At 41.6% G+C, this 19,612-nt stretch overlaps 1 protein-coding gene across 1 annotated transcript in view; it reads right to left on the reverse strand.

Moving 5' to 3' along the window:
• Positions 1 to 19,612, reverse strand: part of LOC110495790 (beta-1,3-galactosyltransferase 1) — a 111,422-nt gene that overhangs the window by 37,225 nt on the left and 54,585 nt on the right. The window contains exon 2 of the mRNA XM_021571219.3: positions 16,231 to 16,285. The gene's annotated coding sequence lies outside the window, so the exon portion shown is untranslated. The remainder of the gene's footprint in view (positions 1 to 16,230; positions 16,286 to 19,612) is intronic.

Consider the following 19,612-nt stretch of genomic DNA (forward strand, 5'->3'; position numbering starts at 1 on the left):
GTTTGCCGCTTCAGTGTCTTTAGATATTTTCATCAGATGTTACTATGGAATACTTAAGTATAATTATAAGCATCTTCATAAGTGTCAAAGGCTTTTATTGACAATTACATGAAGTTGATGCAAAGAGTCAATTTTTTGCAGTGTTGACCCTTCTTTTTCAAGACCTCTGCAATCCACCCTGGCATGCTGTCAATTAACTTCTGGGCCACATCCTGAGTTTGTCAGAATTTGTGGTTTTTTTGTTTGTCCACCCACCTCGGGGATTGACCACAAGTTCTCAATGGGATTAAGGTCTGGGGAGTTTCCTGGCCTTGGACCCAAAATATTGATGTTTTGTTCCCCGAGCCACTTAGTTATCACTTTTGCCTTATAGCAAGGTGCTCCATCATGCTGGAAAAGGCATTGTTCGTCACCAAACTGTTCCTGGATGGTTGGGAGAAGTTGCTCTCGGTGGATGTGTTGATACCATTCTTTATTCATGGCTGTGTTCTTAGGAAATATTGTGAGTGAGCCCACTCCCTTGGCCGAGAAGCAACCCCACACATGAATGGTCTCAGGATGCTTTAATGTTGGCATGACACAGGACTGATGGTAGACCTCACCTTGTCTTCTATGGACAAGCTTTTTTCCGGATGCCCCAAACAATCAGAAAGGGGATTCATCAGAGAAAATGACTTTACCCCAGTCCTCAGCAGTCCAATCCCTGTACCTTTTGCAGAATATCAGTCTGTCCCTGATGTTTTTGCTGGAGAGAAGTGGCTTCTTTGCTGCCCTTCTTGACACCAGGTCATCCTCTAAAAGTCTTTGCCTCACTGTGCGTGCAGATGCACTCACACCTGCCTGCTGCCATTCCTGAGCAAGCTGTGTACTGCTGGTGGCCCGATCCCACAGCTGAATCAACTTTAGGAGACGGTCCTGGCACTTGCTGGACTTTCTAGGGCACCCTGAAGCCATCTTCACAACAATTGAACCGTTCTCCTTGAAGTTTTTGAAGATCCGATAAATGGTTGATTTAGGTGCAATCTTACTGGCAGCAATATCCTTGCCTGTGAAGCGCTTTTTCTGCAAAGCAATGATGACGGCACATGTTTCCTTGCAGGTAACCATGGTTGACAGTGGAAGAACAATGATTCCAAGCACCACCCTCCTTTTGAAGCTTCCAGTCTGTTATTCAAACTCAATCAGCATGACAGAGTGATCTCTACAGCCTTGTCCTCGTCAACACTCACACCTGTGTTAACGAGTGAATCACTGACATGAAGTCAGCTGGTCCCTTTTGTGACTCAGTTCATTTGCATGGCAAAGATGGACTTTGCAATTAATTGCAATTAGTTTGATCACTCTTCATAACATTTTGGAGCAAATGCAAATTGCCATCATACAAACTGAGGTAGCAGACTTTGTGAAAATGTATTTTTGTGTCATTCCCAAAACTTTTGGCCACGACTGTAGTAACCAAAAAAGTGTTAAAGAAATCAAAATAGGTTTTATATTTTAGATTCTTCAAACTAGCCACTCTTTAACTTAATGACAGCTTTGCACACTTTTGTGATTCTCTCTTCCAGCTTCATGGAATGCATTTCAATTAACAGGTGCGCAGGTTTCTTTCCTTCTTAATGGGTTTGAGCCAATCAGTTGTGTTGTGATGACGTAGGGCGGGTATACATAAAATAGTCCTATTGGTGAAAGACCAAGTCCATAGGACAAGCATGATCTAGCGAGATCCTATTGGCATGTTCTGGTCTGTGACGTGTACCTGTGCAATAACTCAATTCGTCTTTGCAATCCTTCTAAACAACGCAATTTTAAAGAAATTGGCAAAGTGTAAAGTCTACAAAACTCATAACATATTCTACTATTGGGAACAGAAAACTGTATTGAGATGTACAGTACAGTAGCAGGATAAGGCTGGGATGCTTACTGAGTCATTGGGCCGGCTCTGAGACAGTTACAGTAGGGAGAATAAAACTGCATTAATGACTTGGAGTATTAATATTGTAAAGACCTGCCCGGGCTGACAGCCTCTAGCTCTGAAATATCTGAGCCGATAAGGTGAAAAATCTGTCTGAAATACCTGAGCTGACATGATGAAAATCGTTGAGCAAAGCACTTAACTCTAATTTGCTTCAGGGGCTCTGTACTAATATGACTGACCCTGTAAAATAACATATTTCACTGCACCTATCCAGTGTACTACATGACCAAAAGTATGTGGACACCTGGACGTCAAACATCTCATTCCAAAATCATGGGCATTAATATGAAGGTGGTCCGCCCATTTACTGCTATAACAACCTCCACTCTTCTGGGAAAGCTTTCCACTAAATGTTGGAAGATCGCTGCGGGGACTTGCTTGGCACTGGTGTTGGGCGATTAGAACTGACTCGCAGTCGGCGTTCCAATTCATCCCAAAGGTGTTCGATGGGGTTGAAATCAAGGCTCTGTGCAGGCCAGTCAAGTTCTTCCACACCGATCTCAACCAACCATTTCTGTATGGACCTCACTTTGTGCACAGGGGCACTGTCATGCTGAAACAGGAAAGGGCCATCCCCAAACTGCTGCCACAAAGTTGGAAGCACAGAATCGTCTGCGCATGGTGATCTTAGGCATGTGTGTGGGTGCTTGGCCTTGGAAACCCATTTCATGAAGCTCCCGACAAACAGTTATTGTGCTGACGTTGCTTCCAGAGGCAGATTGGAACTTGGTAGTGAGGACAGACGATTTTTATGCGCAACACACTTCGCACTTGTCGGTCCCATTCTGTGAGCTTGTGTGGCCTACCACTTTGCGGCTGAGCCGTTGTTGCTCCTGGATGTTTCCACTTAACAATAACAGCACTTACAGTTGACCGGGGCAGCTCTAGCAGGGCAGAAATTTGACAAACTGACTTGTTGAAAAGGTGTCATCCTATGACGGGGCCATGTTGAGTCACAGAGCTCTTCAGTAAGGCCATTCTACTGCCAATGTTTCCCTATGGAGATTGCATGGCTGTGTGCTCGATTTTATACACCTGTAAGCTCCGGGTGTGGCTGAAATAGCCAAATCCACTATTTGATCACCCACATACTTTTGTATATATAGTGTATGGAAGTACGGTAATGTAGTCATGCAATGTATTACAAACACACATTACTTGTAAACCCAGATTAAAAAGGCTAGAAGCATTAAGTATCTCTCTCAGCCCTGCATTCTGTGAGTAATCCATGTTTCAATAACTCAAGGTGAGTTGGTGAGCGAAACTAAATGATCCCCCAGAGAAATCACTTCTTTAGCACCTACAGTTGAAGTCTGAAGTTTACATATACCTTAGCCAAACACATTTAATCTCAGTTTTTCACAATTACTGACATTTAATCCAAGTACAAATTCGCTGTTTTAGGTCAGTTAGGATCATCACTTTATTTTAAGAATGTGAAATGTCAAAATAATAGTAGAGAGAATTATTTATTTTAGAATTTCTTTCTTTCATCACATTACCAGTGGGTCAGAAGTTTAGTAGCTCTCAATTAGTATTTGGTAGCATTGCCTATAACTTCGTTGACTTCGGTCAAACGTTTCGGATAGCCTTGCACAAGCTTCCCACAATAAGTTGGGTGAATTTTGGCCCATTCCTCCTGACAGAGCTGGTGTAACTGAGTCAGGTTTGTAGACCACCTTGCTCGCACACACATTTTCTATAGGATTGAGGTAAGGGCTTTGTGATGGCCATTCCAATACCTTGACTTTGTTGTCCGTAAGTCATTTTGCCACAACGTTGGAAGTATGCTTGGGGTAATTGACCATTTGGAAGACCCATTTGCGACCAAGCATTAACTTCCTGACTGATGTCTTGAGATGTTGCTTCAATATATCCACATAATTTTCCATCCTCATTATGCCATCTATTTTGTGAAATGCACCAGTCCCTCCTGCCTCAAAGCACCCTCACAACATGATGCTGCCATCCCCGTGCTTCACAGTTGGGATGGTATTCTTCGGCTTGCAAGCCTCCCCCTTTTTCCTCGAAACGTAACGATGGTCATCCTGGCCAAACAGTTCTATATTTGTTTCATCAGACCAGAGGACATTTCTCCAAAAAGTACGATCTTTGTCCCCATGTGCAGTTGCAAACCGTAGGCTGGATTTTTTTATGTCGTTTTTGGAGCAGTGGCTTCTTCCTTGCTGAGCGGCCTTTCAGGTTATGTCGATATAGGACTCATTTTACTGTGGATATTGATACTTTCATACCTATTTCCTCCAGCATCTTCACAGGATCCTTTGCTGTTGTTCTGGGATTGATTTGCACTTTTCGCACCAAAGTACGCTCATCTCTAGGAGACAGAACACGTCTCCTTCCTGAGTGGTATGACGGCTGCTTGGTCCCATGGTGTTTATACTTGTGTACGATTGTTTGTACAGATGAACGTGGTACCTTCAGGCATTTGGAAATTGCTCCCAAGGATGAACCAGAGGTTCACAATTTTTTTTCTGAGGTATTTGCTGATTTCTTTTGATTTTCCCATGATGTCAAGCAAAGAAGCACTGAGTTTGAAGGGATTCCTTGAAATACATCCACAGGTACACCTCCAATTGACTCAAATTATGTCAATTATCCTATCAGAAGCTTCCAAAGCCATGACATAATTTTCTGGTATTTTCCAAGCTGTTTAAAGGCACAGTCAACTTAGTGTATGTAAACTTCTGACCCACTGGAATTGTGATGCAGTGAATTATAAGTGAAATCATCTGTAAACAATTGTTGGAAAAATAACTTGTGTCATGCACAAAGTAGATGTCCTAACCGACTTGCCAAAACTATAGTTTGTTAACAAGAAATTTGTGGAGTGCTTGAAAAACTAGTTTTAATGTCTCCAACCTAAGTGTATATAGACTTCCGACTTCAACTGTGTGGGGCACCTTTGATTTTCCCCTACAGATTCGGACTCCCTTGGACCCCTCTGCTCTTCTCTCCTCTCATGTCCTCATCCCTCCTCGCATTTCCTCATCCCTCCTCTCATCTCGTCTTCTCCTCTCTTGGCAGAGTTGCCTCTGGAGTCCTCTTCCATTTCACCTTCAATTACCACTGCCTTCAAGGCAGGAGTCCCCCTGCACTGCGCATTTTCAGGTGTCTCTAAAAGACGATCCTCGCTCTCTAGCAGCACACACACACTGATCATCTCATACACACACACACCTAAGCCCACCCCCCCACACACTCTACTTTATTTTTAATGTGAAACAGAAAAGGAAGAGTGCCAGGGTGTTGGGTGTAATCCCTCTCATAATGCCCTTCACCACTGGCCAGGACATGTCATAAATGAACATGCTGGGAGGTCAGCAGGACTAATGACCAGCACAGCAGCCTTGAAACCATAATGTAGCATATCCTGAAAGATGTTCAGAATGTCGAATGGTGAAGTGGGTATTAACGGAAATATATGCAAATTCATATTAATACCATTTAAATGTCGATGTTTTTTTGCATTGGATATATTTACCATATCATATGGAGACAGAAACAGAAACCTTTTACCTTATCATAAGTAGACATAATTGCAAATGATTAAATCCTTCCAATAAAAAAAAAAAAAACTATTTAGTTACGAATTGAACTTTAATTAAATGAGTTGACTCTTCACACATTTCACTGAACAACAAAAGAAAGGGAATATTAAATGATACCCAATGATCCATCGCATCTCCCAAAAATGTTTTCAACATACATCTGTAAAATGATAGTCTAGAAACTAAAGCTTTGGTTGTCTTCCTCTCAGGCTTCTATGTCTTCTCCCTGGACCTCCTCAATGTCCAACTCAGACTCTGAGGCCTCATTTTCACTGTCACTTTCCAACCTTGTTGAGGATGGCTCGTTTTCAGGCTCAAAAAGCCTCAAATTTGCCCGGATGGCCACCAATTGTTCAACCCTTGTATTTGTCAGCCTGTCAGGCTGATGTTGGTGGGATTTGGAGGATGGAGGCAACAGGGGAAAGAGCCCCAGATCCACAAAGTCCCTTCCACCAGGTGGCTGATGAGATATGTTGGCATGACTGCCATATTGCATCTCCATCCCAAAGCCCTTGCTTGGAAGCGTACTTCGCCAGACTGCCAAGAACCTTGCCCTCATCCAGGCCGCAGTGGCGAGACACGGTAGTGATGACACCATAGGCCTTGTTGATCTCTGCACCTGACAGGATGCTCTTGCCAGCATACTTTGGGCCGAACATGTACACTGCGTGTATGCGCTTCAGGCAGAAGTCTTCATGCTTTTTGATGTATTTCAGAACTGCAGTTTCCTCTGCTTGGAGCAACAGTGAAGTGGGCAGGGCAATACAGGGCAAAGCAGAGTCTGAACATCAGACAGGATGGCATTGTCTCCCTCAATCCGTGCAATGGTTACTGTTACAGGTTTCAAGAGTTTCTGGCTGCTTACCACTCTCTCCCAAAATACATCATCCTGGAGGATCCTCTTGATGGGGCTGTCCATATCGGCAGACCGTGATAAGGCCATTTCTTGGAGAGACTCCTTCCCTTTCAGGAGACTGTCAAACATGATGACAACACCAACCCAAGGGGTGTTGCTGGGCAGCTTGAATGTGGTGCTTTTATTCTTCTCACTTTGCTTGGTGAGGTAGATTGCTGCTATAACTTGATGACCCTTCACATACCTAACCATTTCCTTGTTTATCGTGTAGAGTGTATCCATTGTTTTCAGTGCCATGATGTCCTTGAGGAGAAGAGTCAATGCATGAGCAGCACAGCCAATGGGTGTGATGTAAGGGTAGGACTCCTCCACTTTAGACCAAGTAGCCTTCATGTTCACAGCATTGTCTGTCACCAGTGCAAATACCTTCTGTGGTCTAAGGTCATTGATGACTGCCTTCAGCTCATCTGCAATGTAGAGACCGGTTTGTCTGGTGTCCCTTGTGTCTGTGCTCTTGTAGAATACTGGTTGGGTGGTGGAAATTATGTTGTTAATTATTCCTTGCCCACAAACATTCGACCACCCATCAGAGATGATTGCAATACAGTTTGCTTTCTATATGATTTGCTTGAGCCTTCACTTGAACTCTGTTGAACTCTGCATCCAGCAAATGAGTAGATAAAGCATGTCTGGTTGGAGGGGTGTATGCAATGTATGCAACCATTCAGAAATCTCTTCCAATAAACATTGCCTGTGAGCATCAGAGGTGAACCGGTTGCATACATAGCTCGAGCAAGACATTCATCTGCATTTCTTCTGATTATGTTCCTCCATTGAGTCGAAAACACTTCTGATTCCAGGAGGACCATGAGCTGTTGCTATCGATAAGGTGCCTGATTCATCATTTTCACCTCCAATAGAAGCAGAGGGACTTTTGTCAGAGGTTGCTTGTTGTGAGCGCTGAGGGAACTTTATGCACTTGGTCAGATGATTTTGCATCTTTGCTGCATTTTCACATATGATTTGCCATAGTATTTGCAAATGTACACAGCTTTTCCTTCTACCTTAGCTGCAGTGAAATGTCTCCACACATCAGATAGTGCCCTTGGCATTTTCCTGTATAGATTTGGTGGGAAAAAGTATATATATAAATTTAAAAAATACAATTCCATGATTAGGGACAAAAAGTATATTTTTTTAAATGAATACAATTCCATGTACAGATAAATAGTTAAGCAGTTAGATTAAACAACTCCTTTGTAAGATAAATGTTTTAAAATGAAACCAGTGAATTAACACTCCTCAGTTAGCAGGCTCAAGCAAGCTAAAAACCCACATGGTTGCAAAAGCTAACTAGCAGAAATTGTGAACAAGTTAGAAATGATTTAAAACTGTCACGTTCTGACCATAGTTCTTTTGTGTTTTCTTTGTTTTAGTGTTGGTCAGGACGTGAGCTGAGTGGGCATTCTGTTGTGTGTCTAGTTTTCCCGTTTCTATGTTTGGCCTGATATGGTTCTCAATCAGAGGCAGGTGTTAGTCATTGTCTCTGATTGGGAACCATATTTAGGTAGCCTGTTTTGTGTTGGGTTTTGTGGGTGGTTGTCTTCTATCTTCGTGTGTCTGCGCCAGACAGAACTGTTTCGGTTTTGTCACATTTGTTGTTTTGTAGTGTTCACGTTTATCGTCTTTATTAAACACGATGAACACTAACCACGCTGCGCTTTGGTCCTCTCCTTCGTCCACAGAAGAAAGCCGTTACAAAAACACACTTTGCTTTAGGCTACTATTTACTAGTTAACAAAACATTGTGTCATATAAAATATATTCACCCCACCCACTATTGTAATAAAAACAGTGTAGTAGTGTGGGCTCAATAGCGTCTCATTAGTGTGCAAGATCTTGAGAATCAGCTGTACATGAGAGAGTGCACTGTGAATGCAGAGGGTTGCAATTCCATTGAATTGGGGATAGTTTAACCAAAATATGCCACAAGACCTAGAATTGCCTTGTGTATCCCACATAAAATGTTCACTGCTATAAGCTAACTTTTTTGATGAATTTAAGCAAAATTCCCAAAATTCTGGGATTAACTTCCCATGGAAAATTTCCGGGAAAATTCTGGAAGATTACCGGAAAGTTTACGACACTTTGCAACCCTAACTGTTAGAAAAGATACTGTTCTGTACACACCGACATACAGTCCTCAATATAAACCCACACCAAACACAGTGATCTGCCACCATACAGCACCCCAACTATACTCCCACTCAAAATCTGTGCTAATAAAACTAACTGCGGCTCATATATACTCTTGAAGACCATTGAAAAGCACTCTAAAACAGCAGGCTCCCACTGGTCAAACTGTTAAGAATATATACTATTCTCTGATTACTTGGCGTAATACTGTCAAGTAAAAAAAATCGAATTATAAAATGAATGTCGTCTTTGTCCCGAGACGAAGCAGCAGTTCTTGATATACAGACAAAAATTGGTTCTGAGTGGAAGTCGGGAATAGAGGTATGGCCCACGTTTGCCCTCTCATATAGGGAGGACCAACCAAACAGGAAGGAAGGACATGATAAATGAGGTTTCGAAAATCCATCTTGAAACCTGTGTTCATTTCACTGGGCATCACAATAATGGTCTATTGTGTTCTTGCTCCTGACCTGGACTTGAAACAAACGTAGTGAACTACAGAATAGTACTTTATGTGCTGTACTTTAACCGAGGCAGCGTTTGTCTGTTCGTCTACTGAAGTTCACCTCACCAAAGGTCGGTCTAGTGAAATGGGTGCTCACTTGTTTAGTATGCAAAGGATACTAGGAGTTTGAACATAAAACAGGGAAGTGGACAGAAAAGTGAAAAGAATAAAAAAACTAAATAATAATAATAAGCATGGACCAAAGTGAACCTATAAATGGGGATCTTAAAACGATCCTGGTTTTATTTGCTTATTGATTTCCCTTTAATAGGTCCAGCATACTGTATTGCCAAAGATGCAACACTTTGGCAATACAGTATGAAGCGACCCGATGGACTTGCTTGAACTATCAAGTACAGGCACTTTACACTACAAAACAATCTCCACACAATGTTCCCAGCTTAGCGAAGCCTGGTGAAGATCATTTATACTGTTTTTTTTTAATGCTACACTGTTTTTTTTGTCAAATGTTATTATGTGTCTAAAAACGTGTATTTTCCTCGATCTGTGTAATCAGACGAGGCTGGAGATTTCAAACCTTTCTTTGCGGCTGACCCTAGTTTTAGACCTTGGGGCTCTGAAGCTCAACTCTACAAATCGCTTTTGTGGGCTACACTAAAAAGGGATGACGCTACAGCGGAGACAGGTTTTTAACCCTATGAGCTATGATTCCATAATCTAGCCTTCACATCTTAAGTGGTAGTTGGAATTTCTCCCGTTGCGTAATCTACAGTACACAGCACTTTGAGTCCCCTAGAATAGGGTTATAGGAATCTAATCCAATATCAAATCAATGATCATTTGTTTTTTGCTTTGTTTCCCCTTTAAACCCGAGAACGGATTTGACTGAATATCACATCCCCACATTCCTGCCGCTCTATCTCAGGAGCAGTGGGTTTGTGTTTTAATACCCCCTGGAACTGAAGAGAGGAGCTTCACGCTAGACTAATGAAACCTGTGCACTGTGTCATTTAATCTGACACCAGCGTAATCTTCTCAACTGCCTGTTTCCTACCCTGGTATGTTGTGTTATCCCAATTACAGCCATGCTCCATTGATCTGAGATTAAAAGTGTCCTTAGCTGTTGGTACTCTCCACAGAAACTACAAATAGACTGGAAAATAGAATCATGTCACCCAGTACCACTTAATAGTTTTACTGGTCAATTTTTAGTTGGTGTGTGTGTGTGTGTGTGTGTGTGTGTTCATTTTGGCACTTCAATAGAGTGGCAGGCTGCAGATGGTTGCTTGTGTGCTGACACTACTATAAGGGCACCTTTACCAGGAATGTGATACTAGAGAAATCCACTCAGTGGCACTTTTCCATCCAAGAAATGGGTGGATGGCATCACCCACTTTCCCCACAACAACTCTTACTAAGATCATTCCATGACTTCATTTGACAGAGAAGAAAAACATAAAAATATGTTAATTGTCACATACAAACACTATATGTTGAGTCAGACTTGCTTCGGTCATTTAGCATTTCCTATTGATTCTCAATGCCATTCCTCTGATGCATCCTTAACATGTTAGGGAAACAGCTTTCCTATACATCTGTGGTCGAAACAGCATCCCTTTCTCTCCCTCCCCCACATCGCTATACATGCCAGAATGGATTTTCCTCAGAGGTCGGCATTTAGGGTGTATCCTTCTAATTTCCCTCTACAATTCAGGTCTGATTGATTAGAGACTATCGACTAATTAATTAAAAACTCATAGGTCCCTGTGGGAGAGTGCTGTTCATTTCAGAGTAGGGTCCAACAACTCCATTAGCTCAGCATCCACTCACCAATAAATCACAGGAGATTGGCTGCAGTTGGCTAGTTTACCACCCAGGAAGCTTTGTACTGCTTTACTGTATGGAGTTTACACACCATAGACCATCACTGTGTCTATGTCCCCTAAAGAGTGCACTACTTTACCCGATTCCCAATAAGTAGTGCACTATAGGGAATAGGATGCAATTTTTTACAAAGCTCTACTACACTAGCTTCCAACTTACCTAACTTCACTGTTAAAATATAAAAACATGAGAAACCAAACCCATTCACAAGGTTGCTTAACTCTTGAGGTTACTCGGGTGTCGAGCAAACTTGATAAGTCTGCTTTTAGCTTTAAAGCACCTCATTGCTGGAACCAACTACACAAAACATTACAATTAGATGTGCTGGTGTTTCTGTATGGAGCTTGTTTTGTGCATGGGGACATTGTCATGCTGAAACAGAAAAGGGCCTTCCTCAAACTGTTTCCACAAAGTTGGAAGCACAGAATTGTCCAGAATGTCATTGTATGCTGTAGCATTAAGATTTCCCTTCACCGGAAATAAGGGGCCTAACCCGAACCATGAAAAACAGCCCCAGACCATTATTCCTCCTCCACTAAACACTTGGCACTCTACATTGGGGCAGGTAGTGTTCTCCTGGCATCCGCCAAAACCCAGATTAGTCCGTCGGACTGCTAGATGGTGAAGCGTGATTCATCACTCCAGAGAACACGCTTCCACTGCTCCAGAGTCCAATGGCGGTGATCTTAGGCTTGTGTGCGCGGCCGCTCGGCCATTGGAACCCATTTCATGAAGCTCCCAACAAAGATTTCTTGAGCTGCCTCTGGAACTTGGCAGTGAGGGTTGCAAACGAGGACCTGTTCTGTGAGCTTGTGTGGCCTACCACTTGGCGGCTAAGCCGTTGTTGCTTTTAGACGTTTCCTCTTCACAATAACAGCACTTACATTTGACAGGGGCAGCTCTAGCAGGGCACAAAATTTGATGAACTGACTTGTTGGAAAGGTGGCGTCTTATGACTGTGCCACGTTGAAAGTCACGGAGCTCTTCAGTAAGGCCATTCTAATGCAAATGTTTGTCTATGGAGATTGCATGGCTGTGTAATCAATTTTATACACCTGTCAGCAACGGGTGTGGCTGAAATAGTCAAATCCACTAATTTGAAGGGGTGTCCACATACTTTTGTATATATAGTGTATATGCAGGGCTCCCTTGTGAAAGAGACCCTCCCTGGTCTCAATGGTTACTCCTTGCTTAAATTAAGGAAAAAATGATAATAATTTAACAAAAATACAATCGGAAACAGTGATTGCCAAAAACACAGATTGCATAACTATTCCAGATATAATGCACCTTGTGGAGTAGCATGGTGTGCATCTAAAATGGCACTCTATTCCCTTTTTAGTGCACTACCTTTGACCATGTTAAAATTAGTGCACTATATAGTGAAAAGGGCTCCATTTTGGACACACCCCGATGCTCATCACATGGATACAACTATGTCATTTGTGAAATGGTGTGAAGCCAATGAATGTACTTGAAGGCGAAGGAGCTAGTAGTAGATTTTAGGAAAAATAAATGTTTTTAATCCTATTTTTATTAATGGTGAAGAGATTGGTATTGTTGACTTTTACAAGCACCTGGGTGTAATAGTGGACAATAAACTGAAATGGAAGGAGAACTTCCACAGCATCTACAAAAATGCCCAATCCAGACTGTACTTTTAAAGGAAGCTTAGATCTCTTAATGTCCGTGACAAAATGCTTTGTATGTTCTACAGCAGTGTCGTGGTGAATGTAGTAAGCTATGCCATTGTGTGCTGGAAAGATCATTTATCCAAGGAGGACATAAACAAGTTTGACAAAATAATCAGGAAATCCAGTGCTACAATTGGCTGCAGCCTGGAATCAATGCAGGACATGTTCATAAAAAAGCTGCAAGCAAAAACACACACGATCATGGAACACAGCAGCAGCTTCAGTAGCAGGTTCATCCTGTCCAGAAGCTCCACAGAGAGGTCAAGACGGTCCTTTTTACCCAAAGACATGAGGCTTTTTAACGAGCTGATTAAGTGTTTTAATTGATGAACTGTTTTATGATGTCTTCCTATTGGGAACAGCATTCTTGCAGGTTTTTCCTCCAGAGTGGGATGGAAAACAGCACTTGAATCCGACTGCTCTTCTGCGGATGCTAAGGTGCAGGTGCCTTCATGAGTCTTGATATGTTTTCTGTTTGGTTGTGTATCTGTCATTGTGTCCTGTCCTTATACGTGATGGATGATGAATGCTGTGATAAAACAATTTCCCAAGTTGGGATTAATAAAGTAATACTCTGCTCTACTCAGTTCACGCACAAGGACGGGCCAGGAAGATGTATGGGCTGGAAGCATAATGTATTCATAGGGAGGACGATGGAAAAATTGGTCTGGAGTCATGATGAAGCACCTGCTGAGGTGTCATTGATAAATTATTATGGAATCTATAGGAATTGAGTCAGATCCCCACCAAAGACCATTCAATTAGCAGAGCACTATACGGTGCTTTACTGCTTCAGTTGAATTGACATATGCAAAGTAGAGTAAACTCAACATATTTGGGGCATGGAAAATGACAAGGAAATATCCTATTTGGATATTTCAGAGGACGCTTACGTCAATATTAGTTTATGTTTGATTTAATTATGCTAAGTGCATTGCTACACTGAGTCCTGAAGCACACTGTTCTGTGATGTTATCATCAGACTCTTGTCAGGTTGCAAGTCAACGAAAAATCTGCAACTTCAAGGCACTGACTAGATTAGTGAAATGCTTGTTTTTGCATTTTACTTCTACTCAATGAGAATCTAATTTATACCGCACAAACAAATCATAACAGATTGGGTTTATCTGGCACATTTTCTTAGCTCGCACACACCCATTATTCACAATATAGACTGTGTTAGAATCTGTGTCAGACCAGGTACTTTACTAAAACCTGCTCTAATGATGTGTGCATTATTCATAGGTAGCCTAACACTGTCTTTGTACAGTTTCCCTTCCTTGAGGAAAAACCTGCACCGATCCTCTGGGTTTTCAGACAATTAGCCTAGCACAGGGGTGTGAATATTTACAAGGGTCTTGCTCTGAGCGACATCATAAATAAAAGCCTTGGATACATTGAGTCAAATGGATTTATTTGAAATGTCTAACATCTTCATGTTGAACTCGATATGACTTCCGCTAGGACTAGCCGTGGTGGCTTCTCTCTCCCAGACGTAGGCTATGCATCACTGACTGGATTTCAGACCTTTTTATGTCCCATTCTGGGATCACTGCCCTCCTGGCTGTCACTCATGACCGGCCTTCACCACACTGTATCTAGGAACTCTTCTGCTGTTGCTTCACAATCATATCTGCATTCACGTAACGCGGCAGGCAGCTCTTGAAAGTTCTCTGTGCTGTTTGCCTTTGGTAATTATTATTTTTATTTTTTTATTTCACCTTTATTTAACCAGTTAGGCAAGTTGAGAACAAGTTCTCATTTACAATTGCGACCTGGCCAAGATTAAGCAAAGCAGTTCGACACATACAACGACACAGAGTTACACATGGAGTAAAACATACATACAGTCAATAATACAGTAGAAAAATAAGTCTATATACGATGTGAGCAAATGAGGTGAGATAAGGGAGGTAACGGCAAAAAAAGGCCATGGTGGTGAAGTAAATACAATATAGCAAGTAAAACACTGGAATGGTAGATTTGCAGTGGACGAATGTGCAAAGTAGAAATAAAAATAATGGGGTGCAAAAGAGCAAAATAAATAAATACAGTAAGGGAAAAGGTAGTTGTTTGGGCTAAATTATAGAAGGGCTATGTACAGGTGCAGTAATCTGTGAGCTGCTCTGACAGCTGGTGCTTAAAGCTAGTGAGGGAGACTGTGCTAAGACAACATGGGAATCTACGAAAGCAGAGACGGGTTTGACTAATCCAGCCTCCCACTTTTCACAGAACACAGGATGAAGCGACGAGTTGAACACAGTCTCACAAAAAGACGTAGGCCTTTATACATCTTCCTCTATTAGAAATGGATCTCTAGTAACGGTTGCTGAAGCTGTGTATATTTCTGATTTACTCAGTGTCTTCAATAAAACACTATAGTTCAGTGTAAGTAGAATGACTACCACTAATTCTGATAATTTCTACCCATATTATTATCATAATAAGTAGTGTTAGTCATATTAGTACTGAAGTAGTATAGCAGTTAGCTGTACAGCAGTAGCGTGTAGCAGTGGTAGCAGTGGAGGTGGTGGAATTATCCCTGACCTCATTGACATACAATAGTCAAATTAGAGGTAGAAATGTCAATCGTATGCAGATTGACAGAATTATTCACTTCTTGTATCGCCAAGGTGTTCAGCTGTAATTATGTGAGTGGGCTGGAGCAGTAGGTAGGTAGGCAGGCGCCTCTTGCCCTGTTGTTAGCCAGGGTTAATGATGGAGGCTGCAACATACCTCTCAGCTTTACTCTACAGCATGGAACATGGATGACCTTTCTACCTGCAACACACTATCTTTGTTCCAACTGGCACCCTATTTCCTATATAGTGCACTACTTTTGACCACAGTCCTATGGAGCCTTGTCAAATGTAGTGCACTATATAGGGAATAGGATGCCATTTGGGATACAAGCACTGATTCACTAAAACAAAAGCTGAAGGTCTTGTAGCTTAGCATAGGATTATATATAGCTTTTCCTCCCAATCACATTACATATCAACCATACTGTAACACTATAGGGCAATGTGTTAGCTAGCTAGGCTGCTACAGGTAGATTGGCAAGGTGTTAGCTTGCTACTGTAGGCTGCTACAGGTAGATTGACAAGGTGTTAGCTAGCTAGGCTGTTACAGGTAGATTGGCAAGGTGTTAGCTAGCTACTGTAGGCTGCTACAGGTAGATTGACAAGGTGTTAGCTAGCTAGACTGCTACAGGTCGATTGACAAGGTGTCAGCTGGCTAGGCTGCTACAGTTTGATTGACAAGGTATTAGCTACAGTAGCTAGGCTGCTACAGGTAGATTGAAATACAGCCTTGAAACATTGTAACAGTCAAGGTGGTAGCCAGCTAGGTTATTACAGGTAGATTGATAACAGTGCTATACTGTGTGTTTTCATATATATTCTGGGGGCTTCTGTCGCAATATTATACTGTATGCTGCCAAATACTTTAGTACAGTACAGGCAGCATAGGGAGTCAAATACAATGTTGGTTCTTTATATCAGTTATGAATGATGTGATTAGACAGAGGGACAGAGGGGCCAAACCAGCAGAGAGGATTTGATAATAGAAAACACTGAGTCATTCCTTACCTCACACAGCTGGGTCCTGCCCTTAACGTTAGGCTCTTTCCTCTTCACTCCATCTCTGCAAACAGAAGACAAGACAGCAAGGTGAGTGGTGATAAGAAAGGAGGAGAAAGAAAGGGAGTTGTTAGAATGAGAGAGAAGAATGAGGGATATTTGATAAGAGGAAGTGAGAGAAATAAAGCGAGGTGAATCATGAGAGAGAGTATAACGAGTCATAGGACAGAGAGTGAAAGAAACACAGGGAAGACGCAAGATTTTTATACTCCGCAGAATAAATGCACTCCGAAGTTGCACGTTGCCTGATCTATTATAACAATAGTATTTATATTTTACGACTACAGTGATACTGTGCAAAGGTAAGGGATCACAGCCGCTACCTCGCCAAGCAAGGTGTATGAATTGTGGACCATACTGAAGTAGAGAGGCGATTCAGCAACTCCTGGAAGACAACAGAAGTAAATTAAAAAGCTTTTTTTTTTTTTTTACAAGTAAAACCTGATATTGTGAACGGCCTTTCTACCTCCATTGTGCAATCATAACAATGAACAAGGTAGCCAAAGAAAGAACAGATGTTGCCTCATTCATCCAAACTGCATACAATTCAAGCCAAATTCATGTTGATGTGGTAGAAGCAGTGAGCCAACATCTGATCAGTAGTCTGCAGAACTGTTGCTTCACTAACCATAAACACTTCTGGGAGGTTGAGAATCTATTGATGTACGAGCAGTTCTCATTCAGACCCACTTACTGCATAAAAGGTCAAATGAAATTCTCCCATATCAAATTGAGTTTCCCCTTTCTCTGTTGATGAATGTGTTGCTATGGCTTGACAGTGCTGATGCAAAATGACGGACTCAAAAACATATATTACTACCAGGTTCTCATTTCTGTTGTGAATGATATTAAATTGAAGGAAAATGAATGTATTTAAAGAACCATAGAATAGTCTAATTAATTGATTAGCATAATGCAGTGGATTCCTTTTTTTTAAATGAGGAAAAAAAACTGTGAGAAAATGGAATCAAACCCTTGCCTGTATGACAGCATCTGGATGTGCACACAATAGTTTGATAAAAGGTTTTCAGATCAACCTATAAATAAAAGCAGAGAAAAGTTACTGCAATTACTGCTAGACTATTTTGCTCATAAAGGTTAAAACCCTGTGTAGGGTTTCTAAATTGGAAAGTAATTGAGAGTACAGTAATTTTAGAATCCAAAGTGCACTTAGGGGTTCTGGAAACATAAAAAATAAATGTTGTTTTTCCACAACATGTCTTGTAATCCATTCTGAACCACTTCCTAGCTGAAGCCATTTCAAGTGCAAGCCAAGAACCTGCCATCTACCTGTCAGCCTCTGTCAATCATAGAACCATACTGCATAGGTAAGTAAAGAATAGAGACAATTAAAAATAGAAAGGGAGAGAGAGAGGGAGTGAGTGAGAGAGAGGGGGGGGGGTTGAATAAAGAGAGACAGAGAGACAGTCAGACAAGGAGAGAGAGACAGTTGCCCCAACTTACTGCAGCCCTGTCACCAACCCTGACTGACAACTGGCAGACAACAATGCATTCTGGGTAATAGAGAGGAACTCCTCTCTTCACTGGGCTCTAAAGTGGCAGGAGGGAGTCTGTCTGTCTCAACCCCAGCATGTGCACTGTCACCTCAGGCTCTGACCCCTGAGAATCACAGCTGATAATGTCTTATACACCCATGCCTGTCACCAAGGGGCCATAGCAGTCAGAGTACACACAAGACAGAAATCCACAGGGCTGACTCACTGTAAGAGGAACACAAGCATGCACAAAGACGCATGTTACCGCAAACATACATAAGCACACACACACACACAAACAGGAACTCCTTAAACAGGTGGCCTGCCGATGATCCTTCATCACTTTATGAAAAACCCTTTATCATAGTGATAAATTAAACTGTTTTAAATCTATTTCACATCCCATCCACCAGGCACAGGCAATTTAGTCTGGATTCTGTGGGTGATTCCACATTAGGTGAGGTCTTTCTCACATTTACTCAAATGCATTTATCGCAGTTAGAAAACATACCGTTGTTCACAGTTCACTCCATTCATCTGAATCTGTAATCATTTAGCCATTTGAAATGCATTATGCAACTTTTTCTGTGGGCTCATCAGCATAACATGAATTATTGCCATCATTACGGAGGGCAAAGCAGAAACACAGTATCACTTAATTATTCACCAAATGAAAGAATGAAGGTAAATTATGGCACTTTTATTTTAGCTGACAAAAAGATTAGTCGCTTACTAGATTTCTCTCCTTCAGGAAAATAAGACAGCACTAAAAGTATAACCCTTACTGGATCTCTCTCCTTCAGGAAAATAAGACAGCACTAACATTATAATCCTTACTGGATCTCTCTCCTTCAGGAAAATAAGACAGCACTAACAGTATAACCCTCATTTGTGATCAGTTGTAAAATAAGTTGTGATGCCAGACTCTTTTGACTGGTAAGTTTATTATTATGTGGCAAGATGTTGAGCGTTGCCATTACATTAAAGGCACACTAAGCTTTAATAATCCTCTAATCACCTACCAACAACACGGAGCCGTCGAAAAAAACGTGTGGCGAGCAAACATTTTCCCTTTTCAATCAGGTGGAGCACCACTTCTTATTTAGTTTAGTACAAAATATTGAAACAAAGGCATTAAAAGAGGGACAAAGTGCTGTTTTTTTTAGACTGATTTGCTTCATGATTTGTCAACTCGCAATTTATCTATCCTTCACATCCGAGTGCTGCAGGTTCGGTGCGTGCTTGACCAATCATATTCACGGAAATCAAGGGCCGCGTGGGCCGGGCACAACGCACACTCAAGTGCGCTTTCCACTTTACTCCGGTATTTATTTAGCGAACATGATAACACATGGCCCTGACAGACACATGCAAAAAACTACTTCCATAAATGTTACATGACTGGGCTACTAATAACAGAAGCTGCATACAGCCTATGCACCCTGTCCATCTGGCCAGGTTAAATAAAGTGTTAATGTTATGTATATATAATCCATTAATTTGTGTTAGGAGAAAATGTGTACAGTATGTGATCAAATTTGGTTTATATTCAAACTTGGTGGTGACATTCTGTAGAATGTCAGTCATTTTTTTATTATTAGACACAGTTTTTAAATGTATTTTTATTGTTTAAATTGAACCTTTATTTAACTAGGCAAGTCAGTTAAGAACAAATTCTTATTTACAATGATGGCTTACCAAACCTGGACGACACTGGGCCAATTGTGCGCTGCCCTATGGGACTCCCAATCATAGCCGGATGTGATACAGCCTGGAATCAAACCAGGCACTGTATTGACTCCTCGTGCACTGAGATGCAGTGCCTTAGACCGCTG

The sequence above is a fragment of the Oncorhynchus mykiss genome, chromosome 18 (assembly GCF_057628025.1).
Source record: "Oncorhynchus mykiss isolate SJ-2025 chromosome 18, ASM5762802v1, whole genome shotgun sequence".
NCBI lineage: Eukaryota > Metazoa > Chordata > Actinopteri > Salmoniformes > Salmonidae > Oncorhynchus > Oncorhynchus mykiss.